General features: G+C 46.3%; 1 protein-coding gene and 1 pseudogene across 1 annotated transcript in view; both read right to left on the bottom strand.

Moving 5' to 3' along the window:
• Positions 1-2,693, bottom strand: part of NTN3 (netrin 3) — a 136,989-nt gene extending 134,296 nt beyond the window's left edge. Inside the window, exon 1 of the mRNA XM_066640651.1 lies at positions 2,616-2,693. The gene's annotated coding sequence lies outside the window, so the exon portion shown is untranslated. The remainder of the gene's footprint in view (positions 1-2,615) is intronic.
• A 16,564-nt stretch (positions 2,694-19,257) lies between these two features.
• LOC136633798 (5S ribosomal RNA) lies at positions 19,258-19,374 on the bottom strand (annotated as a pseudogene).
• Between the last annotated feature and the right edge of the window lie 8,290 nt (positions 19,375-27,664).

Here is a 27,664-nt window from a genome sequence, read left to right as displayed (position 1 = left end):
AATGCAAGGATAATGAGTGCAAAGGTCAAATGGGTGCAAAACATTGCCAAGAAGTTTCAGCTAGTGGCTAGTGGATGCTGCTAAACAGGTAGGCAACCAAATTCCAAATTTTTATCACCAAAAATGATACCAGCAAAAGATGAAGCATTGACCAAAATGGAGTTTGGAGACTTTCGCTCAAATAACTTCTGCTTGAATTATAAGCTACTGTATACATGACTTCTTTTCCCTTAATCAGTGTTTCCTACCTGTAAAATGGGTATAATTTTGACCCTGGTTACATCAGAAAGAGAAACACATTACTTGGTGCACAAAGGGATCATGTTAGTAGGAGCCAATGCACATTCCACAATGATGTAGGGAGCCAAAAGTTTCAAGACCCCACTCTGCCATGGACACAATTATTTATTAAATTTGTACCCCACCTTCCATCCAAGTAGCTCAGGGGGCAACATGCATAGTGCTTTCTCCATTTTATCATCACAACCACCTTGTGAGGTAGGTTAGGCCGAAAGTGGTCCAAGAACACCCAGTGAACGGTATGGCTGAGATTCTGACCAAAGTCTAGTATTACTTGCTGGCCTCTTTGGGAAAGCTGCTTTCTTTCAACTTCAAACTCCCTGCCTGTGAAATAGGAATAACATCAACCTGCTTCACAGGCTGTCTTCACAACAGCCACAATAAGCCTTGCACAGCAGTTGAAACAAATTAAAAGCAGCCCCTGGAGAAAAGTATAAGAACGAACGTCAACATTACTGGGAGTACATTTGAATGAAGTGCAGTCTCAAAGTGAAATGTAGAATACAGTAGTATACGCAACCTGGCACACCCACAACGACAGGTTTCTTCACACAGTTCCTAATTAGTATGTGGAACTCACCAACACAAGATGTGGAGAGGGTCACTGGCTTAGATGGCTCTAAAAGGGGGTTAGAAAAAAAAAAGTTGCGGCGGAAGAGAAGTTATACGCCAGGATAGCAAAGTGGAACTTCCAGCTCCAAGTTGCAGCTTTAAACAAAGAATGCTGAGGACAAATAATGCCCATATTTTGGCATTTCATCAGTTATTTTTTATTTCATCAGTTTTAATTCTGTTTTTCTGGGAACAGTGCTGGATGAGGAAAAAAGTTAAAGAGGTAAGTGGCAAAGGGAAGAGAAGAGTGGCAAAAAACATATTCTGATGGGGAACCTAGAAGCAGGTTCCTTACATTAGGGTCTGCAAACATGAGGCTGGAACATTCCCTGGAGGGCGCACATGTTCCAGGCTGTACTGCAATGCACAGGTAAATGAGGCAAGTTAGGTGAGCGGCTGTGGCTTAGCAGGTGTTCCCCTGTAAAGCATGCAGAAGGCCCCAGGTCTAGAGGCAGACCGCTTTCTGGAGAAGCGCTGCCAGCCAGGGGAGGAAACACTGACCCAGAGAAACCAAGGGTCTGACAGCATCACAGCAGCTTTCTATGTCCCCCCCACTGAACATACTTCTTAAGCACCATTTCAGAATTTTGGAAAGGATGCTCTGGGCTACTGGAGAAGAACAAGATCATTGGGAACAAGCAGTGAAATACATTTGGCACAATAATACTGGATGCATCTGCAGGATAAAAGGATAGGGCAGGTGCAAGTGTTCACCGGTGCTCTGGCAGAAGTCCCCTGCCTTTCAACAACATTCGTGCAGGAGATGAACCCAGTGGGCTGGACATATTCTTCTCCTTAAGCATCACGGAAGGGACAATCTTTTCAAAGGCATGCGATTGAAGTCTAGAAATCCTACTTGGCACAGGTGTTAAAACTGGGGAATAGGTGCAATGGTTTGCCCATGCGCACGCTCTGCAACATCTCGACCTGGGAGGCTGCGTCCCAAAGTTCCCATAGGATTTTGCCTGGATTCTGTCTCAAGCATCTCCACTTGCATCTGTGTAGAGCTAGAGTAAGATCTCTCCAAACCCCATTATCTAAACACACACTCTCTTCTGAAGGCTTCCTTCTCTCCCCCATCTCCTCAATTTCACGTCAGAAGAAACCAGTCCAAGCCTCCGCTATTCAGCATCAAGCACCCCAGCTCCCTTAGATGAAAGTTAGCCATCAGATTCAAAACCAAGCCACAGAAACCCCCAACTGGCTTTAAAAGTGCCAATCTCTTGTATAATATGAACTCTCATAGACTACGCATACCCAGTAACTACCTTAAGAGTCAGCACAAGGTTCATCCTACGGACATTGCCTTAAAAGTTCCATCCCTTGAATGAAATTCCAAAATGAAACTAGGGAAGGTTTTAAAAAGAAAATAAAAAGGAGGTGGGGGGAAGGAAGCAGGGGTTTGTGTTGAAAAAAAAGAAAAGAATGGTAAACAAGTTGGAAAGGAAATTTTTTAAAATACCCTATTAAATGTTATTTAAGTTTTAACATGGAAAGGGGAGAATTAGCTGCGTGGGTGGGTATGTGGGCAAAACAGATTCTTAATCCATGCAGTGAGCAAAAAAAGGAGGGGGGTTCATTTCCACCTAAAATAATCTTTAAAACTGCACCCAGACTGAGAAACAAAAATGACAGAGGCATTCTCCATCTCTATTGAATAATAAAGCATTCAACCACTAGCAACAGAAGGAAAAGCAACTTACTGTGACAAGGACAGGTCGAAAGTTTCTCTTCCAACACCCAGCCAGGAGATGTCAAAAAAAAAAAAGCAAAACTGTAATTCCAGACACTCAAATCTTCTTGGCTATGGAAAGGAAAATAAGAATTGGGAAGTCTGAGAGAGAGAGAGAGAGAGAGAGAGAGAGAGAGAGATCTGCTACTGTCTCAGGTTGCAAACATTTACAAATATGATTCTTAGGAAAGGGACAAGCAGCCAAGCCCCCCCAAGAAGCCTTGCCCGGCTGCTGCAAGCCTCCTGCAGGGTGATCTCAGTCTTTTGCCCACTGCCCAGGCTTCTCCAAGCTGCTCCACTCCTCTCTCTCTCTCTCTCTCTCTCTCTCACTCACTCCTGAATTACCCAATGAAGGAGGGACCAGGGGGGAAAGAGAGAGAGAGAGAGAGAGAGAGAGCAAAAAATAATAATAATAAAAAATTCAACAGTGGAGAAACTGAGCCCAGCCGGCTACCTTTCAGTGAAGTGAAAGAGCTTCCAACAAATGCATGGGGTTGAAAAGAAGGAAAAAGTCAACTCCCCGAGGAAATCAGAAGCAGATTTCAAGACATTTAATCACATGCAGGGAGGTGTGGGTGTATGTGTGTGTGTAAGAGTGAGAGAGAGAGAGAGCTGTGCCCTGGCTTGGCTGCCTCTCTCTCCTCCTCCTCTGCTGTCCCCTTTCCTAGTCAGGAAAAGAGTCCTGAGCCAGATCTGGCTGGCCCACCCCAACACTGCAGCTGAAAGAAGGGGCAAGGGAAGAGACCCCAAAGAGAAACACTGAAGGGGAGAGGGGAGGGAAAGTGAGCCAGAAGGGACCAGCAAGACAGGAAAGAGAGGAGCAGAATGAAAGGGAGGGAAAAATTAAACTATTTCTAGGAAGGAGGTGAGGATGGGGAAAGGAATTTGGAAATTAAAACAGGAGTTCCCAGGGGAAAGTGAAGGGGGGGGAGAAGTCAGGCATTGCTTCACTTCCAGCTTTCTGGAAAGGCAAAGAAGAGGTGAAGACAGGAAACCTTTCTTTTGTTGGCTTCACAGGCCGGTGGGTTCTTGGAGGTTCTAGGAAATTGAAAAAGGAGGGGCCAACCAAGGGGAATTTTGCCTCCAGCTAGTGCAGGGGTTGATAGGTAAGGAGGGGGAAATGTCAGCTCTGGGGAGAGAGGGGGAGCTGGAGCAAGGTTTCTGGGAGTGGTGCACGCGCACTGTGCCAACGAAATGGGGAGGGGGTGATGAAAAAGGCACATGCGTCACACCTGGAATACTGACCGTGCGAGGTGGCACACTTTCTAATGCATTAAGGTTGCTGTTTCCAGGCACTGGGCAGTCACCCTCTAATTCACCTTCAACAAGAACAGAGGGACCCATTTTACAGATGGGGAAAACTGAGGCTAAAGAAGTCTAGTTTTTGCTTAAGGGAGTTTGGTGATCGGGAGCCAGGTCTTCCCAGGTGAGGAGCCAAAACCGCACTGGATTTATTGCCTGGCCCTGGAGTCACAACCCGCTGTTGACACCGCATCCTCCCGGCCTCGCACAGACGACATCGCCATGTGGCAAGCAAATGACTCCACGCTGCTCATCTCAACTCTACGATCCCAAAGAATGCAAAATGGCCAATTGTTACGCAAACACTCGGGAGCTACTCTCAAGGAACTCTCAAGGAATGCCAGATGCCTGCAAGCTGAAACTGCTCTAAAGGCAGTTTCCAAGGCAGGGGTGGGATAAGCACTTCAAAACAGATATCTGCATATATTACAAGATATATGTAATATATCTTGTATATCTGTCAAGAAATACAAGTAGGGAATGTGCCCAAATATTCCAAATGAGTGGCCAGAGGACCTGATACAGGGGTAAGCCAAGAATCTGCCTTCCCAAAACCTCTTTTCAGTGTCAAAGATCAGCCCGGCCTCGCAGCAGGAAATAAAATGCCTCTGAACATGTGCAATATGCCTCTTTGTCTCCACTGAGTAACCACACCCAGTTCTTCCGACATGTGGACTTAGTGGGAAGGGCTTCCAAGAAAGGGAGGGAGGGGGCCATCTCCACCTCAGTGATTTTCAACCTTTTTCATCTCGCAGCACACTGGCAAGGCACTAAAATGGTCAAGGCACACCATCGGCTTTTTGACAATTGGCAAGGCACACTGTGCTGTCAATGGGGGCTCACATCCCCCAATGGATGTGAGGGATAAATGGAGAGGGATAAATGACCCTCTCCCAAATTCCCACGGCACACCTGGGGACCATTCGCGACACACCAGTGTGCCACGGCACAGTGGTTGAAAATGGCTGCTCCACCTGCTTTGCATGTAGAAGGTGCCAGATCCAATTTTCTTCATCTTCAGGTAGGGCTGGGAAAGGCTTGCTTGAAACCTCGGGGCAGTGGCCCATCCAAGAACAAGGCATTATCCTTCCCCTTTGCCTGCTCTATAGACAAAACCGAACTGCCAGAATCTTGCACCGGTTAAAGAAATATAAGATCAGTGCAAGTCTAATCAGGGATTTGGAGCGAGTGTGGAATGTGATGCTGTAGTACGCAAAAGGCCACGCTGTCTTGGATTTGGCAACACCTGCGTTAACCAGGCAACCATCACGTACTGGGAGGATTCACGGCGGCAGTGCCAGGCACACCTTGGCAAATTCAAGAGGGCAGAATCCTTCCTGTTCATCTCAACAGGTGCCGTTAGGACCCCTGGGCGAGCTGTACTGAGCTGTGACCTTAGTGTGATTCTTCATTCAAACTCATAAGACCCGAGCACATCTTGTGCCCGCCTTTGGCCCTTCCTCACTCTTGTGCTAAGGCCCTGGAGTCAATAATCAGAAATGTCCTTCTTTACACAAGACACTGCTACAGGTCGTCACTAAGGCATTTTTAAAGGCTTGCACAAATTCAAGCAGCGACTCATAAGATATAGCAGGCAATGGGGCCTCCATGTACACTGAAAATACACCTCAGGCTGCAATCCTAATCACACTTACCTGGGAGTAAACCCTAGTGACTATAGTGGAACTGACTTCTGAGTAGATATGCATAGGATTGGGCTCACAGATTACCAAAAGCTAGAGGTAACCACCACAGAACAGCTTTTCCCATTATGAGCATCCTTGGGGTTTCAACTGAACCCTGTTGGAAGGAAAGTGGACCAGATCTTTGGTCCAATTCAGCATGGCAATTATCTTGTATGACGCTGCCAGTTATTCCATAAGCCAGAAGATTGCAACATATGGCCTGTGTGATGGCAGTGGGCAACTTAGGTTAGCAAGTGGGCCACACCGATCACCCTCTCGGTGGGCCACGATATTGAAACTGGCCATATGTGCTAACCATGACCCCATGGAGGGAATTGGATAGCCATGCACATGGGCAACAGTCCACAAAATATCTCATGGGGCACATGAAGAACCCTGATGGACTACATGTGGCCCACAGGCTGCCCAGCACTGACCTACAGGATCTAGCTACAATCCTGAGAAAACCAGCTTTTATTTTTTAAGTTTCTGGTCCTGGTGGCTGCCGACTGACTTTCCCCTATGAAGTTTTTTTGTTATTCCCCCACCCACCCACCCACTTGGACATTTTGTGCCCATGTATAACATGCACTGCAGAGACAGCTGGAGGGCAGGCGGGGCAGTGCACTAGGGTGGGCGTGGAGGAGCTAGGTGCATGCGCTCCTATCCACACTATGGGCTGCTGTGTCATCCAGTCCAGATGTCTGTGTTATAAAGCTTCTCTTTCACACACACACACACACACACACACACACACACACACACCCTCCTTTCCATCAAATACTGCAATATGTTCAGGGGTCTTGGGGTACCCTGCACAGAATCAGTGCACCTGAACGTATGAAGCTGTCTTCATTCTATCTGACTGGCAGGGACCTTCCCAAAGTCTTGGTCAAGGAAATTATTTTCCCAGTCATCTCCTAGTATCCATTCAAACTGGAGATGCCACGAAGGGGACCTTCTGCATGCAAGACAGGTGATCTATTTACAGGCCTGAGTTGAGGAGCAAATGAGAAAAAGAAGGGAGGGGGGAAAAAACCCACAGAATTCTGACTTTTTTAGGTGTGGAAATCATGTTACTAATCTGACTAGCCCCCTCTAGTGGATCTCTTGATCCACATTTTTGCTTCTCCTTCGTGTATTCTTTCCTCTTTGTGCTGTGGATCACCTGCAAAGCAGACAGCCACTGGATTCTTGGGTGGATGAAAGGAATTCAATCCATATTCATGCACAGGACAACTATCTATCATGCACAGGACAACTATCATGCAAAATCTATTTCCTGAGCACTCAGGTCTGAGATGCTAGTTATGTGCTCGGAGGAGACAAGCACCGATCCCTGTGCCACTGCCAGCCAGTTCCCAATTCCTGCAATCAGGATCACATGAAACAATAGCCCTAAAGCATGGAAAGCGTTTGTGAAAAGGCGCTAGTGACTGCTGGTACCACCAGGCTCCATGGATTAAGGACGCACGTAATCTGCTCCAGTCGACTGAAGCCTCCGATGGCCTGGTCCCACCATGTGCTGTTTACCCACAGAGGAGGTAATCCTTCAAAGTTTGCAGAAACAGCCATTCAATAAGAGAACAAGAAACTTGCCCAATTCAACTGTAAATAAATACGGATACAGCTCCCCTCCTGCCCCTGGGCTGCTGGTTTTCCACCTGCCTTTGTAACAAGGCTGGACATAAGTGCACACAAGGCATGCTTTGCAGGATACAGAAGTTGGAGGAGCCCAGTGGGAGTACAGGAAATCATTGCTACAAAAGGATGAGAATTGCCAGCCAGCCAGCACAATCTGGTAAAGTCACATTGGCTGCATTATTGGGGTCTGAAAAGCCAGAAAAATATTGATTTTGCCCAGGCTCCACAAGAAACCTTTAGATATATGAAGCTGCTTCAGATCAAAGCCTTATTTAATCTGGCTTTGATCTTATTTGATCATAGCCTTCTTCTGAGGTTCAGTATTGTCAGACACTGACTGGCAGCAGTTCTCCAAGGTTTCTCAAAGGGGTCTTTTCCAGCCCTAGCCATGAGTTGCCAGCAAGATCTGGAACCTTCTGGATGCAAAGCAACTGCTCGCCATTGAGCCATAACCCTATCGCCCATGAGTACAGGCTCTTGCTCCGTCTAAGCACCCTGTCATTCTCATATAGTCGAATCATTGTATTGTAGCCAGACCCTTCTGTATTGCAAAACATGTGCGCTGCCTCTTTCTACGGACATTCTCCTAAGATTGGATTTGCCGCATCCAATCCAGTTCCTACACTGGTTCCAGCTCACTCATCCTCCAGTGTGATATTGTCGTCTGTCAACAATGCCCTTCTACAATTGGCAGAACTCAACGGATTTGCCTTTGAGATGCTGCAAGATTGTCAGAGTTTAGGGCTGTCGACGTCTAGCCATCCAAATTCCAGGGTCTAGCACAGGGCATTCTGGGTAGCAAAAAGCTGCTAATGAGACTGAACATGGTTTTAATGGATTTTTTTTTTTTTTACTGTCCTTGTTTGTTGTGTTGCTCTTAATTTTTTTAAATGTGGCTTTTGGTTGTGCACTGTCTTGGAAAGATTCAGAGAATGAGTTTTGCCCACGCACTGTGTATGACTGATCACCCTACTACAGGCTGTTCCAGTATAAAAGATAAATCACTTTACCTAGCTCAGTTGTATCTCGACACCAGCATTAAATGTGCTAAAGGATTGCTGTGAGCTTAGCTTGCCCTCTTCTGGTTGTCTAAAGCTCTTTCTTAATTTCAATTTTTCAGATCATTCCATGCTCAGTGTTTTATATCATCACACGCAAATCATTTTTACATGTACCGAGGCAGTGTAACAGCCAAGCCATGTCAGTTTCTGGTGGTCCAAAGAAGCTCAATAGAGTCATGTGGCTCAGAGTATTTAGGGTGCAGAGGTCTTGAATGCAGAAGAACCCAGTACCTTCTGCATGCAAACCAGATATTTTATGACAGAGCTACACAGTAGCGTAACTGCGGGGGCAGGTACCTGGGGGGCCAGGTGACGTGATGACAACCCTGTGTCATCGCATCACCCCCCCCCCAAGCCTATGCAGGCACCCTCTTCTCTGCATATGCACAGCCCTGGCCCCCAAAATGGTTCCATTTGGTGCAGAAAGTTCCAAAGCAGGGGGTCCCATTTCACAGCATTTGTCTCACGCCTCCGGTGAGTGCTGTCACACATACATACACAACCCGCGGAGACAGCAGGATACCACCACTCTGCCACAGGGGGAAAGGAATGCATACCCCCTGCCCTGGTTTAGCTACACCATTGGAGCTACAGCTTCTCTCAAAGAAGTTTGGGGTTTTAAGACTGTAATGTCTGTTATTTCATTTTAAAGCTTTAAAAAAAAAAAAAAGAACCCTTGACTTCTGCCCTGAGTATATAAGAGAAAGGATGGGTTATAAAACTAAATGAATGACGAACAAGACACTACATGGAGGTCACTTGAAAGCTTCCTTCCACAATAGGACAATACATAGGCATCCTTCAGTCTCAGAAGACTATGGTATCACGCTCTGAATGGTGGTTCTGGAACAGAGTGTCCTCTCCAGTGCACAAAGCCTGGGTAGAGTAGATATGGAGGATAGACTGTTTCCCATGCAGCAAATCGCCCCTCTCCACGTTGCTGGAATGGTCCAGTGGAAAGGCAGAAGCCAATAAGATTGGTTCCAGTGGCATCACAGAAGTTGCCAGAACGTGACTGTGTTCAGCCATGAACTGCCTCAGGGACTCCAGCTCCGGATTTGGCCTCCAGGTTGACTCCTGAAGCCTTTTCCATAACTGGATGTAGCCACAAGGCAGTGGAGGTTTGGGATCAGAGTTTTCCTTCTCTCAGATGAGCTGCCTTCCCAGGCTGATGAGTCCCATCTACCTGGTGGCTGTTTAGTCCAAGGCCAAACTGAGGGCCTATTCTTATCCCCCAGCCACCAGGGGAAAATAGGACAATGAGAGTGGAGAAAGTGTGGTTGGGTTAGCAATAAGTACATTGACCATTAGATGGCGAAACTGTCCTACAGTAGGCAGGATTTGGTACTAATGTAATGCAGAAGTAATCTGTCAGCCTCACTTTAAAGGCAAGGGATGTGTTCATATGTAAAGTTCAGCAACTTTTCTTTAAATTGGACTATAAGACAATTTTTTTTAAAAAACAAACAAACTTGCACTACCTATAATGTACAGTATATTCAAAAGTTACCATAGTATCATACCCTATTTTTTTAGGACCTAATTGTCACTCCCGAATTAGCCTTTTCAGCCACACTAGACGCTGTTCCAGAACCACCATTCAGAGCGCAATACCATAGTCTTTCGAGACTGAAGGTTGCCAACAACAATAAGCCACAAATTATTATTAGTTATTATTTGCATCACCTATGCACAAAGTAGTTTACACAGAGTGAAAAATAGGCGCCTGCCCCAAGATGCTTATAGTCTAAATCAGCAATTTTCAACCTTCTTCCCAGACGAGGCAATAAAATTGTCAAGATACACCATCAGCTTTTTTGACAATTGACAAGGCACACCACGCTGCCAGTGCAGGGGGCTCACATCCCCCTAATGGCCCTACTGATAAATGACCCTCCTCCAAACTCCTGTAGTACCCGAGGGCCATTCTCAACACACCAAATTGAAAATCATTGGTCTAAATATTGAGACAAGGTAGTTTTCAAGTTCCCCAGAATCCTTTTTCCGATTGCTCTTTAAAGAAACAAACCAAAATTAAGTAGGGGCAAAAGAGAGAAAGAGCCAAGTCAAGCATAACGAATACTTATCTTCTCGAATGTTCTCAATAGGTTGATATAGTTCAATTAATAAATTAATTGTCAAATTGTTCTTTGATTAATCATCTAGATAAAAAAATTTCCATCATCTAAAAGGGTACCCTGATAAATTGGATAGTAGTTTTTTTTTTTAATACATTGTTTTTAAAATAAGTAATTGTAAATACTGCACGTGGCAGGCACCAACTTAAAAGAGAGGCATTCCTCCCTTTCTCTCACACATGAGAGAAGGCCTCTTTATATTTTTATATAACCAAGAATTAAAACAACAGCCCATCATCATATTTCATCTTGACACACTGGCGTAGTTCATGTTATTACCATATTCAAATATGTTTCATTAACATATCTCTAAAACTATGGATACACCCATTAGTCTAAGCTGAGGGCAGAAAATCATTATGCGCAGGGAATTCCAAACTCTATCATCAACAGTATGTCAAAAAGAAAAACCAAGACTATAAAATCTCTATCATCTCAGCCCCTCCATCAGGCATAATGGAACGTAGCCCAATTCTATCCTGCACTAGAACAGGGTGGGAGGTGTATCTTGCGCAACTTGGAGTAAGGAGATTTATTTCCCCTTACCCCATGTTGTGCAGCTGCCACTGATATTGCTGGCACAGATCTGAGTAGCTCGGGGTAACACCAGGCTGTTTTGAAATCAGAAATCAGGGGTCAGGATACAGCCTAAGTGTGGGACGCATGTCCCACCCTCCTCCCGGGTCAGGTCCACCCACCACCCACCCCAAAACAGCCCTTAAGCTCAGACAAGGGGCCTTGAGCCTTAGGCTGCAATCGTATACACCAGTGGTTCTTACACATTTAGCACTGGGACCCACTTTTTAGGATAAGAATCTGTCAGGACCCGTCAGAAGTGATGTCATGACTGGAAATGACATCATAAAGCAGGAGCATTTTTACCAATCCTAGGCTGCAGTCCTACCCAGGACTAAGTCCCATTTACTACCATAATTAAAAGACTATACCTAGTAGCTTGTTAAAAGTACAGGTCTGTAACATTTCTCCAAATCCAGTCACATACCAAGGTAGCATCAAGTCTAATATATTAAAAATAAAATATTGAAATGTATGGGGACCCACCTGAAATTGGTTCACAACCCACCTAGTGGATCCTGACCCACAGTTTGAGAAACACTGGTATATACACTTACTTGGGAGGAAGTGCCATTGAACTCAATGGAGCTTACTTCTGAATATATGCATAGAATTGTGCTGTAAGTCATGAAACAAGACTGCCATAAACTCACTACCCCTGCAATCCTATACACCCTTCCCTGGGAGTAACTCCCATTTAACCTAATGGAACTTTCTTTTGAGGTAGGCTTGCTCTGTAGGTGACCTTCGGCAAACTAGTCCCTCTCAACTCTAGTTTTCTCCATCTGTAATATGGGGGATCATAATATTTAGCTTTCAGAGTTGTCATAAGGAGAACAGCAAGAGGCATTTTGCATATGCAGAGAATGTTACATAAATTATTATTTTTATGATTATTGGCTTTTGTCTAGGGAGACCTGTGTTCAATCTCTTACCCAGTCATAAAGCCCAGTGGGTGATCTCGAGTCAGTCACCTTTCCTCTGCTTCACAAGATATTGTGAGCATTGGGGAGGCGGAGGCAGAGAACCACATGTATTACGCATGGAGAAGAGGGAATAAAATGCCATAAATGCAAATGTCCATGCAGCATGAAATACATTCCCCCCCCCCCCCACAGGGATGAGGAGAGATGGCCAAGCAGATTCAAAACTACAGTTGGAAGATGCCTCCCAAATTATGGACACACTGCGTGACGCTCTCTCTCATGCCAAAAGGGCAGCTCCATGTGTGCCCTCCATTCTCGGGTTTCAAGTTGTGCACAAGAGGTCAGGGATAGAGCACCCTCAGAACACCTTGGCTCCTCCAGTCTGCTCAGTCCAGCCCAGGCTCACACGCTCCAGGGTGCTCCAGAGATTTGGTCTTGGAAAGCAAACAGGTGTGAGTCTCCGATTGCTTGTTCACACCCAATGGTTGATACTAGAGTGACACCCAGAAGCTCTGTGAATTTATGAAATAAGGATCCTTCTAAAAGTCCCTGCACAAGGGACACTGTATGCATGCAAATAAATGACTCTGCAGGGTGAGGCAGTATATCACCTGTGAATCTGTCTTCCATCTGTTACCATTGAGGTCAGTGTTGTCTTCACTGATCTGCCACCCCTCTCCAAGGTGTTAGGGTCAGGGACACAGGGGTGCCAGCTCCATGATTTCTCCTATAGCAGGAACAGAGATGTCATCAACAGGAGTGCTCTGGTGCTGCCTTTGAAGATCTTTTGAAAGAGCACCTTGAATGAAAAGTATCCAGCAAGAAGCAAACTGAGACATTTGCCTAAAGGCATATGTTAATGTTTAGGCCATTATCTCAGTGTGTGTTGGAATCCTTCAGTCTTGGAAGACTATGGTGTCACGCTCTGAATGGTGGTTCTGGAACAGAGTGTCCTCTCCAGTGCGCGAAGCCTGGGTAAAGTAGGTATGGAGGATAGGCTGTTACCCATGCAGCAAATCCCCCCTCTCCACTTTGCTGAAATGGTCCAATGGAAAGGCAGAGGCCAATACGGTTGGTTCCAGCGGCGTCGCAGGAGTTGCCAGAACGTTATTATCCTAATTATCTCAGTACTTGAAAGAGAATGTAACATGTAGCTCCTGTCAGCTTAAGGCTACAATCTTAAGCAAATTTACCTGGGAGTAAGTCCTATCAAACACAACGTATTTAATTGTATGACAGTTATATCTAGGGATGCTATTCCATATACACTTACCTGGGAGCAAGCTCTATTGAAATAGTAGGACTTGCTTCCGAGCAAACATGCCTACTTCTGCAGCATCACTCCAAGAGTTTGGGATGAAATTGGGCTTCCCCAATGTTGGTGCAATCGCACATTGAGCCACTAGATGGGAGATTCTTCTCAATGTTAGAAAAACCTCCACTCCACTCTCCCAAGCTGGCTGGTCTACAACTATACCTAACAATTTCATGGCAGGGTAGCCAGTATAATACACCAGGGTTCCAGCTCTCTGCAGAAACTTGTCTCTCGCCACAGATATTTGGTATGTAAAACGTCATGATAGCAAGAGCTGTGTGCTGTTAGGTGGACACTAAACCACTTCCCAAACTTATTCTGACACTACTCCCCCCAACCCAGCATCAACCACTTGCACAGCAAAGCATTGCAAATGGAATTGTACGTACACACCTACTCCTGCATGCAATGATCTGTTAGTACCAGGGATAGAGTTGAGGAGGAGAGCTCTGAGACTTCTTACAGCTGGAGTCATGATGTCATCAGCAGGCATGCTCAGGTGATGCCTTTTCAAAGGACTGGAGCTGAGAAGAGGCGTCAGGTTCTGTAGGAGACAAGCTGAGACATTTGCCTAGGGGCACACGTTAATCTCTTAAGCCAGCGGTTCCTAAACTTTTTCGACTGGCAACTCCCTTGACCTACTTGGGTCTATTGTCCGCTGCTCCCCAATAGGGCTACTACAATCCTATACATTGTATAGGGTGGTGGGTTTTTCGTGAGGATTCCACAGCTTCCCAGGCTGGATTGCTGTAGGGAGCCACAGCTCACAATTTGGGAACCACTGTCTTAAGTCATTCACTTTCCTAATAGCTACCGGAAAGACAGTATGTTGCTCATGCTACTTTAAGGTGACAATACTATGCAAATTTACCTGGGAGAAAGTCCCATTGAACACCGTGAGACTTACTTGTGAGTAAACAGGCCTAGGCTAAGACTCCAATATACCTTTTTTAGTTGGGATTTTTAAACATTCCATCTTTTGATTTTTATCCATGTGTTTTCAAACTATTGAAATGCACTTCAAGGGTTTTGGGATGAAATGAGTTAGATCTTTAAAAGAAGTTCAGTGAGCTTTACAGGGGAAATCAGTAGCAAGAGAAGAAATTCAATTTTGCTTTTTAATAGTCTTCACAGGGTGTGGCTATGGTATAGAGACTGGAGGCTAGCTTTGCAGGCATCCAAAGACCCCAATCTTCAGCAGGTCCTCCCCACTAGTCTTCTCTCCCCAACCACGGCACCCCCTGCCTTGCTTCATTTCCTTTTCTTCTTGCTTTGCTTTTCAAAAGTGAGTCACTATCAGGCTTTCTGACTCACCCCTCCCACCCATGGGGTGGGTCCCATGTGGTAGGCTGGAGCTTGAAGTGGGTCCCAATTCTTGTCAAGCTGAAGACCACCATATAAGACCCTTTTTTCTGGCCAATGTGGTCAACCCTTTCCCCTCCCTAAGAAATGCTAGGGAGGGGAAGTCAATCTCATAGAGCCCCCCCAAGACTGTCAGTCCTCTAATACCAAGCTATACTTCCATTCCTCTTTTTCTCTCTCTCCTGCTTATTGACGGGCATGATCCAATAGCCTTACCCTCTTGGTTTGCCTCCCAGCATCCAGAGATATGGAGGTTCCATTTAGTTATCATTGCTAAAATGAAGACTGGTCCTCCATGCATTCATCTAGTCATAGGGGCAGGAGATCTGGTCTAGAGGGTAGAGCCTCCGTTTGCCTGAAGATAACATCCGCAGGTCGCCAGTTCGAGGCCACCGGCACCGTGAATGGTGAGACCTTGAAGCAGCTGACAAGCTGAGCCGAGTTATTCCACCTGCTCTTTGGTGTGAGCGAAGAAGCGTCTTGGCTGCCCTCCATGTGAGGAGCTGCTTGTCAGCTTGCGTGGGAGGAAACTGGAGGCCAGAATGTGATACCAGATCAGAAAGATCCATCTGAAACGTTGTGGTTCTTGAAAGATAGAACCTTTCTTCAACTGTAAAAATTCCTACGGGGATTTAGAACAGCCTGCCTTTGTAAACCACCTTGAATAAAGTCTGAGGAGATATCTGATGACCAAGAAAGGCGGTATATAAATACCCATATTGTTGTTGTTGTTGTTGTTGTTGTTGTTGTTGTTGTTGTTGTTGTTGTTTATTTATTTATTTATTTGTTTATTTATTTATTTAAGTATATCCCACACATTGATTACATATTGTGCAAACGAAGACTGATATGTAGGAACTTGTTTCCTATACTGATTTTTTGAAAAGATCCACCTGTTTAACCTGCAGAGTTTGTGCCCCACTTGAGATATCAGGACCCTGTAACCACAGGCCCTTATGTCAGAAATCTGTGATTGCCCCACAGAGAACAACGAGGTCATTGCACTGTGCCTCGTTTTTCAGCATCTTTATTTGTACTGGAACATTCCGGAAGGAAAGCCAGGGGCTTTTCCCCATTTCCCTCTGGATTCCATTCTAGATTTTGCTGGCAAAGGGAAATGCTTCTCAGAGCAAGCTCAGCAAGGGAAGCAGCCTATTATAGAAGGAGCAATGACAGGAAAGTTACTAATGTATAGGGCCAGCCCAAGATCTCCTGGCGCCTGAGGTGAGACACCAAATGCTGCCCCACCTTCCCTGGAGGTGCTGCTGACCTCTTGTCACTCTTTCTCCTCCTCCCACTGCCTGGATTAAAAAAAGAAACAGAGTGGAAACAGAAATGTGTGGAGGAGAGGGGAGGAGAGTGGTAGATTAGAGCCTCTAACTTAGAGGGGAAGAGAGAAGTGGTAGGCTAGCATGTCAGTGCCATCTCCACATTTCTGCCCTGTCCCCTCTGCATTTGACACTCTAGTCTAGCCCATCACTCTCTTCTCCTCCTTACTTCTGCTTGGTTCCCCTCTTTCTTTCTGATCTAGGAAGCAACAGGAAAGGTGCCTCATCAGGGTAGGGTAGCACGTCAGTGCCGTCTCCACATTTCTGCCCTGTCCCCTCTGCATTTGACGCTCTAGCCCATCGCTCTCTTCTCCTCCTTACTTCTGCTTGGTTCCCCTCTTCCTTTCTGATCTAGGAAGCAGCAGGAAAGATGCCTCATCAGGTAAGGAGGCTCACTACCTCGGGTGCCGGGAGGACCTGGGCCAGCCCTGTTCAGATTATACTCTCAAAGGTTGGCAAAAAGCTTTACACATGTTGCTTAAAGCATTATTAGTGCCACTGAGCCTAGTTTTTTTTTTTTTTTAAATTAATAGCAGCTGGATGGGGGCCCTTATGGAACAGGACACAGCTCAGGAATCAGGTGAGAAGCCACCTGTATCAGTAGAGCCATGAACAGGATCACAAGAGGGGGAAGAGGATGTAAGGGAAATATTTGGTATGGTACACAAACAATAGTATGTAACGTGTGCTTTCCTGAGGACCAGGTACCTCTAGGGACTGCTGGCAGACATTCTTGTGCGAGTCTCGGAGGCCACGGCAAAAGCTGCCCGTATCAAAAGTATGCATCAACATAAAGGTCTTAGTCTTGAGAGAGCCTGGGGTGCCCGCACTGCTCCTGCCACCTTCACTAGAGTCCTGTTCCCACACACAGGATGATCAAGTTCGAAAGAGGACAGGGCTCTTGTGAGGATCCAATCCTTTCTAAACCTATTCATATGGAAGTAGCCTCTTAAAAATGAATGGGATTTACTTCTGAGCAAGCATGATTATGCACAAGCCACTACACTTAAGTAGACCAAGGCATTGCAGCAGACACTTTTTGTCATAAGGGGGTGAAAAAAGTTGTATCAGCTGAAATTCCCTCTTCTATACAGCCAGTGAAAGACAAGCTTTATCCCCTTTCGCGTTCGGTCACGAGCAATGAGCAGACTCCCTTCGGCTCAATTGGAATTGGCTCAATAACTATCATTTTTTTCAGCAAGCGTTTAGAATGAAAGCTGTCCCCTTTCCATGAGTTCTCTCCCGGTTTGTTATGTTGCTACATGCATGTTGACAGAATAATGCGCGTCAACATTGCTATATTTCCCAACCCACAAAACGAATGAAGTCCTTCTGGCTCGGTTTGGAATTGGCTCGGTTGGTACCAGGTTTTGTGTTTTTTTCCATTTGGAATAAAAATGGTTTTGCTCTCCAGGGATTCTCTCCCAGCTTGCAATGTTGATGCATGCACAGTGAGCATGCAGTGTGCATCAGCACAATTGTATTGCCCAGGTAACAACACCAGCCATGGCCAAGAATCCCTTGCAAATTCAATTACCACATCAGTCCTCCTTCCAAACAAACACAGGACCAAGAAAGCGTTTAGATCTGAATGAGGGGAACTACATGAAATATTTTCACGGAACCGTTGAGAGAAATGCTCAATTCAAAATGCTTGGTTGGCAACCTTCAGTCTGGAAAGACTATGGTATAAGCCTACAGCACCCAGTATTCCCAGGCGGTCTCCCATCCAGGTACTAGCCAGGCCTGACCCTGCTTAGCTTCCGAGATCAGACGAGATCAGGCATGGAAAGACTATGGTATAAGCCTACAGCAACCAGTATACCCAGGCGGTCTCCCATCCAAGTACTAACCAGGCCTGACCCTGCTTAGCTTCCGAGATCAGACGAGATCAGGCATGTGCAGGGTAATGCTTAGTCAGGGGCAATGGCATCATTAAAGGATGCAGGGAGTGTGGACTGTACCAGGTGATACTATGGGGGTAACACCAAAGGTGGAGAGTGAAAGACGGAGCAAAAGGTCGGAAGGCCAGGTCAACCGGATGGATAGACCTCGGCTCCTCTGCCGCAGATAATGGTGGAGGGAATCTTCAACCATGAGTATAGCTGCCATGCCTGTGGGTGGGAGGGAGCCTCATTGCCCAGATGGGTAGACTTGATCCCACAGGCTAAAAGGAAGGCTGACTCTCACCAGGAGGCCAGGTCTACCTGGTAGGAGAGATCTAGGCTGTACCTTAGTAAGCCTGGTAGATCTGGGCTCCAGTGACTTGTCCAGGTGTCACCATCCGCCTTGTTTAACCCTTTCCCCACCTCCCCTCCACACTGGGTGACATCAACCTTAAAGATGCCACAAGTCGGGGGCATAGTCATGGAGTTCACAGAAGCAAACAAGCTTTTCATCAAGAGGGAGAGTTAAGGAATTTCTATGCATGTTTGCCCCCCCCCAAAGAAAACGGCTTTGGGTACCTTTGCTACCAAACACTGATGATGCTTGTGCCAAATTTCATTTAGCATTGTAAGCCAGAGAAGATGTCAGAGAAGTGGTCCTCCATTTGTAATTCAGTTGAGCGTATTATGAGCTGGACAGATTCCTCTACCGAGTCAGGCAAATACAAATTCAGCAACATCTCCGCTGGTTACCCTACAGTCAAGAGAAATAAGAGAGAAACAAAGAACCGATGAAAAATACAGCTGGTCCATATGGGTGTGTGTGACAGGTGAATTGGGGGGATGAAATCAGTTCTGCCTTTGTGACTTTCACCATCACTGTTTACTGTTTCACAGCAGCAGCCCTTGTTCTTTTCCTGATGCCCATTGACTAGTGGCTTCCATTTATTTTTTTCCTAGAATGCCCCTCAGGAAGACATTTGGCTGCATATGTTTTTCAGTTAGCACTGCCAGTAGCGCACAGAAGGTGTATATAACTCTATTCGCAGTACACTCGAGTTGCATATGTTTTTTGGCTTCACCACACTTGCAACATATCCTTTGAGCTCAAAAGTATTAAACATGGTGGCCTCCACGCATCACATGATCTACAGTTATCTATTGAAGTTATGGTAAAATTCTACCCAAGTTATTTTGGTGTTTGACTACAGTACTCACATTCACTCCCATTTTCCCTCTTCCAAGATGACTTAGCATATTTTGCTAGCTTCTCCTAATCCTGGAGTACAACAAGATGCCACATTCTATGCTTGTCAAGTTAGAAGCATGCTAGTGACATCACTTCCTGCTAAATGGTTGGCAACCTTCAGTCTCGAAAGACTATGGTATAAGCCTACAGCACCCGGTATTCCCAGGCGGTCTCCCATCGAAGTACTAACCAGGCCTGACCCTGCTTAGCTTCTAAGATCAGACAGGATCAGGCATGTGCAGGGTAACAGCTACCTGCTAGCTGAAAAACATATGCAGCCACTATGTGATGGTGATGCATTCTTCTTAGTAGCATTTTTTGGGGGGGGGGGGGAGTGGACACCAGTTGTCAGGAGAAAACATTTTGAATTCAGGGAGTGGGAGGAGGAAGAAGCATGCTAGCAGTGGTTTTTGCAAGGTTAGGTAAGGGAGGGCAACACTTAGCGTGGCATAGCACCACACTGGGGGCTTGCCACCTCGGCATCAGAAGGTCTTGGGCTGGTCCTGGTGATGGAGCCTAACTCCAGAATGAGTGCTAACCACAGTCCATAAAAAGTGGATGAGCTGAATTAAAACCCAGAAAGCCGGGGTAGTGAGGTAGACCCGGAAGATCCAGGTTCAAAGCTTCCTGGGTGACCTTGGGCCAGTCACTTTCTCTCAACCTCACCTACCTCACAGGGTTGTTGTGAGGGGGGAAAAGGAGGGGAGCAGCTGTGTACACCCCCCTGAGCTCTTTGAAGGCGGTATGAAAATGTGATTAATAAATCAATTAAAACCCCTATAAGGACAAAGGGCATCAATCTCAATCCTAGTGCACAAGCCATCCCCTGGAGACTAATGATGTTCAGTTCAGTACCTGAGGTCTAACTGAGGTCGGCGAGGCCAACCAAAGTCACTGGGGAAGACCGCTTGCAAATTCCTCCCTGGTAACATTTCCCAAAGGAGTTTAAAAACTGATCAGTATGCTTTTTCACAGTAAATTAATAGAAAATGCAGCATAGGAACTAGAATCTTCAGCAATGTCAAAAGTAGGGGAACAACTTAATTAGGACCAGCTTTAAAAAAATAAATCGCAAACTAATGAGTAAGAGTCTGGGTTCACCAGGACTCTTTTCAGGCCGGATGTCGAAGAGGTACAATTCAATCACGGGTAAAAGCCAGGGCTCTGCCCTCTTAGGTCAGCCCATCATTCTGTACCACAGGACCTCCCCCCATTTTTCAAAAGTTTCTAATGTTATGACACCACCCGTCCCCACCTCACATGTATATGGACTGTGGATGTTACCAACTCTATCCAAAGCTATTCCCCCAACCTGCTGTAATGGTGGACATTCCTGGAGGTCCTGTGAAAATCTCCAGCATTGCCTTCGGTAATTACCTGGAGATTGATGGTGATTCCTAGAGGCTCCAGGCCAATCCTGGAGGACTGGCAGCCCTACACCCTAGTGATCCTTTGAGGAGACAATAAGGAGGTTATAAACAAATCCCAGTTTTAATCTGTGGAATGTCGGAGGCTCTGCTCTAGCAAAAAGCTCTTTATCCATCTTCTGGATCAAAACAGGACCTTGATTTCAGGCTGTTTCAGCAACAAAGTCTTGAGAAAGCAGAAGGGCCTGGTTTGAAAACACTGCTCTTAACATGCAATTTTTCCTTTTTTCTCTTTCCCCTCATCTGGGCATCATTCAGGAGGAAAAAGGCAGCTCAGTCTTGTGCTCACAGCCTCTCTCTTTCTCCAGTTCTCAGTAACTTGGAAGGGGTTAAGCTGCTGATCCTTTAGCTAACTGCCTCACCCTGTTCTCTCGGCTAAGTGGCGCCATAGCAAGGGGGCTTCCAAAAACCCCTGAGACTTTGCCGTGTGAGCCAGCCAGAAAGCCAGGGCTCCCTTCCCCGGAACGCTTTGTTGTTGTTGTCGCTGCGGCAGAAAACACACTTTGAAATCACAGTGCATATTCATCACAATTCCTTTCATCCTAAAACAGGGTTGTGTGTTAAAAAACCAGTTGCACTGGAGGGAGGCAGCAGGAGGGTGGGAGGAAGGAGGGAAAGAGAGGGAGAATGGCAGGGAGCGTGGCATGGGAGTCAGAGCCTGGAGAAGCAGGGACCAATAGAGTAAAACTTGCACAAGGAACCACATGCGATGTCACAAGTGCGACATTGCTGTTATTGTTATTTATTACGAACAATCAAATGACACTTTTGGACAACACCAAAAGTTCTCCAGTGGCTTACATTGCAAAAACAATGAGAAGAGGGATTCCTGGAGCCAAAGGCTACAATCTAAACACAAAATATAGATGATACACCATAAGAACATAAGAACAGCCCCACTGGATCAGGCCATAGGCCCATCTAGTCCAGCTTCCTGTATCTCACAGCGGCCCACCAAATGCCCCAGGGAGCACACCAGACAAGAGACCTGCAAGGCTTCCTGGGAATTGTAGTTAAGAACATAAGAACAGCCCCACTGGATCAGCCCATAGGCCCATCTAGTCCAGCTTCCTGTATCTCACAGCGGCCCACCAAATGCCCCAGGGAGCACACCAGATAACAAGAGACCTGCAAGGCTTCCTGGGAATTGTAGTTAAGAACAGCCCCACTGGATCAGGCCATAGGCCCATCTAGTCCAGCTTCCTGTATCTCACAGCGGCCCACCAAATGCCCCAGGGAGCACACCAGATAACAAGAGACCTGCATCCTGGTGCCCTCCCCTGCATCTGACATAGCCCATTTCTAAAATCAGGAGGTTGCACATACCCATCATGGCTTGTAACCCGTAATGGATTTTTCCTCCAGAAACTTGTCCAATCCCCTTTTAAAGGCATCCAGGCCAGACGCCATCACCACATCCTGTGGCAAGGAGTTCCACAGTTCCACCAGCAAACAGATCCTGGGAAAGGATGCTTTGCTGGGGGGTTTTGTAAGGGTTTTTCTCTCCTTCCATCTTCTCCTGGGGATGAACCAGCAAAGGGAGAGTTCACTGAATGAGTAAAAGCCTGCTACAAGCTGTGCTATGTCTTATATTGATAATGCCCCCTGGTTACAAAAGTGGCATCCTGGGCATGCCTTGGTACAATATGGAAAATCTGTGATCCACCTGCAAAAAAAAATGACATAATTCTTCAGAAATATAGTGGAATAGAGATGATCAGTGGTACAGTGCAGGGGCATGCGGTCAGGGGAGGCAGAGCCTCACCTGTTATATACCACAAGTCTCAGATATGCACTTATTGCCCATGCTCCACTCAGTTTCTGAGAGGCTGTGCAATCAGAGGGGAGGGTTGAGCTCGACGCTGCCAATCCTCTAGTCTCTCCATGTATCATAACAGGCGCTGTGCTTCTTACTATACAGAGAGATGAGAGGTGAGGCAGCGATGACCTCAGCCTCCCCTCTGATTACGCAACCACTCAGAAACCACTGCGATATTGCACAGTTCCAAGTTGACCCATTGCAGCTGCTGGAGGTTACCCTGGGGCAAGAGGACAAATGTCCCCTTACCCCAAGAAGACTACGTTTCATTTAAAGATCCCATTTGTTTCATCCCAGCCCCTTGAAATGGGTTGTAGTAGTTTAAATTTAAACGTATGGAAAATGCAATTAAGACATGTCTCAGATAAATATTAAAAGATCCATCAGGGTGCTAGCCTTCGCCTCTCCAGTGAGGAGTAAATCTCACTTACTCCCAAGTAAATTTCCCTAGGATTGTAGCCTTTCTGTAACATGAGTGACATTTTGTCTTCTCAAGTCGAAAACACAACGGCCTCAATACTGTATTAACATATGCCCCAAGGCAACATTCTCAGCTTGCCTCCTGCTGAGCCGGAGTCCTGAGCCTCAGAATGCTTTATAAGGCATAAAAATGTCACTTGAAACTGGAAATATCTTTTTGGGGGCCGAAATGGCCATTCTGAAGCCCGCAGAGGCAGTGGGCAGATCCATGCTGCCTCTATGGGCTTCAGAAAGCCCTCCAGAGGCGACTGGAGAACAGCTCTGGTCGCTTCCAGTGGGCTCAGGTGGGGACAAGACTGGCTCCATGCTGGTCTGGGGAGACTTGTGTTGAACCAGATCTGTAGATGGATAATCCGAGGATATGAAGGCTCCACCTGTATACTTCTTTCCAGGGTGAAAAACAGGAGAAATATGAGGCCCCCTAGAACCAGCAGTAGGTATAAATATCATCTCTAGCCAGCCACTTACATTTAGGGAAGTGATTTGGGATTTGTTAGAAGGAAAGAAAACCGTGATCTGGACACGTTTGAATTACTATCCAACAATGCCGACACCTCTTTGCCCTTAAAAGGTGGTTAAAAGCCACACTGTCAGAGAAGTAGAATTGTATGAAGGGGATAACTGCATTTTCAAAAAAAAAAAATCACAAATTGCAGAGAGAAAAATAAGCCAGTGCTTTTCTTTTGCAACCTTGCCAAGAGATCTGAGTGAGGGATTCAGGGCCCAATCCCATCAATTTTCAGTGCCGGTGCAGCTGTGCCAATGGGGCATGCACTGCATCTTGTGGTGGGGCAGAGGTCACAGAGACCTCCTTAAAGTATGGGAATACTTGTGGGATAGGATTGGACCCTCTTTCTCGGCACCTGGGGCAGTCTTGGCACCTACAGTTTGTCATGAAGTCTTGAACAATTGCCATCCTTGTGACTTTTCTTTTAGTGTGAAGAATATATTCCTTCTTCTTGGTCACTTTGCACTTTACGTGGAGTGTGGGGTGGAGGGCAGACTCAACTCTCAATGGAATTGGATGCAGACGTTAGGCCTCTCCCTTCCTTCTTGCAATTACAATGCACCGGGGGGGGGGGGAATCAACCATCCCCCCACAAATAAATTTAGCCATCAATTCCAGCCAGCGTTTATTTCCCAGGTTAGCACAATACCAGGGGTCTCTGCATGCCCCTGAAACCCAGCAGAACAAAACGCACTAAGACGTTAAGGGGCCATTTGTAATCAAATCCCACCACACCAGATACTGCTGGGATTAGGTCAGAAATATTTTCCCAGAATACCTTCCCCCTCCAAAAAAAAAGCCCTTCTACAGATGTTCAGCGTCCGCACCACAGATGTTGTTGTTCTTGCGAGACAAGCCTCCCTGTTCATTTCAAACACACACACACAGGGTTTTGCATGGTGCACAAGAAAGGTTGCATGCACGTACACACCCCTCCAGCCTTTTCTCAAAGGGGCTGAGTGTCTTGTGGGGCATTGAAAATAAGTCTAAACACTGCTTAAAAGGCAAGAGAGGACTCAGGAATATTCCTGGAAGGGTTAGACATACAAATGAAAATAGGGACATTATTGTGTACTATGAAAATCCATATTCTCATCTCTGCCTAAAGTCTGCTACAACTGGTTGTATAGTCTACCCTTAACTGCAACAAAATTGAGCAATCTTCTGCTTTGTAACTATTGTTAGATCATTTAGAAGCAACAGATACGCACACACCTGGGACTTATTCCTTTTCTCTATAATATGTGAGCAAAGCACCTTTCTGAAAGGCAAACTAGCAATACTGGACTATGCACCAGCTGGCATAGTGGTGAAAGCTGGCATGGCATTGTGCCAAGAGATGGGGTATGAAGGGTCTGACTCTATACAGCAACTTCCTATTAACCTTTAGGGCACCTGCTGTGGGATGCAGTAGTTAGAGAGGGTTCTCCACCCTTTTTGTTTCTAAGTATTATTTTTCAACATAGCACCTTATGTGGGGTAACACTTGTGTGAGTTCCACCACTGCTACCAGAGATGGAGTGGGTGGCTTGCACCCTCTCCCAGACAGTTGCTGCTCTCTGATCCCTTCTTTGCTCTGCGCCCTAACTTCCCCAAACTGTGCCTCTCCACAACCAGCTACACAACCACATCTACCACTTCCAGCCAGGCCAGGTAGGGCAGTGCCATGTGGTCTCCATTGCATATCATACAATACAGTGAAGTGTCACTGGTTCAACAAGCACTGAATTGGAGTACCAACTAGAACTGGAAAAATCTGGGTTCAAATCTCAGTGGATATCCTTAGGTTGATCTGGGCCCTCTCAGAGACCCTGGTCACTCTTGGCATTTGAGGTCATAACCTGGATATGCTGCCAGCAATTGAACCTGGGACCTCCTGCATACAAAACAAGTGGCCTGCCCTAATCCGATGTAGCAGGTTGCTTCCTCATGTGTTCAGACCCTCTTATTAAGCCACAGAGGCTTGGACTACACATGCACAAGTATGAAAAAAAGTCCCCTATCCTGTGACAATGCACAAGATAGGTAAGAACCGTGCAATCCACTGAGCTCTGGAAAGTTAACAGGAAGTTTGGCAGTCCCATTTTCTTCCTGTGACTAAGCTTAAGTACATGAAACTGAACAAATCACATACTGGTCTCCTGTTTCCATCTCCCTTCCCCCACCTCTGTAATCTCACTTGTGTCAATATCAATACTGTAAGCTCCTGGGGACAGAGACCCATATATTTATCCTGTGCTCTGTACATTGTTGGTGCTAAAGGAAGAACATTGCAACTAAAGCTAAAAATGAGTAGTAGAAGAAGAGTGTCAGAGTTGTTTTCTGCATCTCTTGATTCAGCCGGGCATGAATTTCAGAGGAGAACAGGACCTGGTTTTCAACAATTTTTGGTTGCCAGTGAAGTCCTGGTGGAAGGTGCACCATGGCTATCAGTACATAGACCAACACAAAAAACTCAAAGCCCAAATCCTGTATCAGACATTTCATTTAAGATCTCGTCTGATCTCGGAAGCTAAGCAGGGTCAGGCCTGGTTAGTACTTGGATGGGAGACCGCCTGGGAATACCAGGTGCTGTAGGCTTATACCATAGTCTTTCCATGCCCGATCTCGGAAGCTAAGCAAGGTCAGGCCTGTTTAAGTACTTGGATGGGAGACTGCCTGGGAATACCAGGTGCTGTAGGCTTATACCATAGTCTTTCGAGACTGAAGGTTGCCAACCAAAGAGCTGGTGCAGATCATATCTCCATTCTTTGCATATTTATTTGGCAGTAAACTCCACTATGAGGAATGGGGCTAAGTAAGTGTATATAGGATTGCAGCCTAAGGGTTCGATCCTATGGGCCTTACCACTGGCAGTAAGTGCGTACTGCCAGCTCTGGGTGTCATAAAGCACGTTCGTGGCACCCACAGAGGAAGTAGTACTGGTACTTGGTCAGGACCAGTCAGTGCTGGGCCCTAGTGCCAGGAGAACAACGCAGGAGGTGGACAGTGGTAGGTTTAGCTGCCAGCTGCCGGTGCAGCTTTTCAGGGTGGGGGGAGGCTGGGGAAAGTTGGGGGGGAGGGCGGAACTGGGTGGGGGAGGATCAGGCCCAGGAGAGGGATGGAGACAGCAGCAGTCTACTGCCATATCCTGTGCTCCCTCCAATGCCCGGAAGCCCAACACAGGCGTCCTCGAGTCTGCACCCACTCAAAAGCAGGCACAGATCTGAGGAGACCCATTGTCGCCGGCTGTGTTCTACCTGGGGTAAAGGAGCAAATGCACATTCTGGCGGCTGCCTTGGCACCCATAGCATATAGCTGTGGCCATTTCAGCGCAGCTGGTCCTCTGAGCACTGAGGCACCATAGGATTTAGATGTAGGAGGCTACCGTGAAACAGGTCTCCTCTGGTTCAAAACTTGCTTCTCCCATGAATTTGCTTAGGAGGCCTTAGGCACGTCACTCCCTTTCAGTCTCGGACTGGAGTATGGACAGGCTTACCTTATGTGGTTGTTGTAAGGATTCTATCACGATAATTGACCTGATTCGCTTGGCACGCTTGGAAAACGCTGTTCAAAGACTATACCATGACTAAATTCAGTGGTATTTACTGCTCTCGGTTAGGCTAAGATTGCTTGGAAGTAGGTCCTGTTAAACCCAACAGGATTAGGGCTGTGAAAGCAAGTACTGTATAGGGTCAGATGGTCAATTGTGCCTCAATTGCATTGAAATTAATAGCTTGTCTTAGTTGCAGCTAGAACGCAGGCTACCCATTTTGCAAAATAAAGTGGTAAACTGAGATGGTAGAATTCTGGGCTTCAGACTGCAGGCGGGGGGGGGATCTGAGTTCATATTTTTGAATCCTTCCCCATGCAAAAAAAAAAAAAAATCCTGCATCAAGCCAGCACATTAGAAAGAGACCTTCATTACACTGCAGTCTCGACAGGCTTTTTTTTGTACTTTTCTGCATTGGGAAGCTTTTTAAACATGATCCCTCCCTTCAGTCTGAAGTGGTAAAGCCCAGAATCCTAGCATGTCAGCTTCCTATGTCCCTTTACACCAGTGGCTCCCAAACTTCTTAGCACTGGAATCCACTCTAATGGGACCACCTAGCTTTATGAGAACTTTACCAACCACACAAATCTTTGTCGTTATCCTTTTTACTAGGGTGGGTCCCTAGTAACCATTTAGTTCCATGTTCATCAAATTAGGACCATTCTGTTGCATTGCCCTTCGAAAAGAGCCAAGGCGCAGTTGCCTACTCATGAGTAAACATGCACGTGTGACTCCGTTTTGCTTTCCTTAGGGCTCAATACGTTTTCCTTGTCAGCGGAGGG

The sequence above is a fragment of the Tiliqua scincoides genome, chromosome 13, assembly GCF_035046505.1.
Source record: "Tiliqua scincoides isolate rTilSci1 chromosome 13, rTilSci1.hap2, whole genome shotgun sequence".
Classification (NCBI taxonomy): Eukaryota; Metazoa; Chordata; class Lepidosauria; order Squamata; family Scincidae; genus Tiliqua; species Tiliqua scincoides.
Note: the sequence above shows the minus strand (reverse complement) of the source record. Positions and strands in the feature narration are given on the sequence as shown.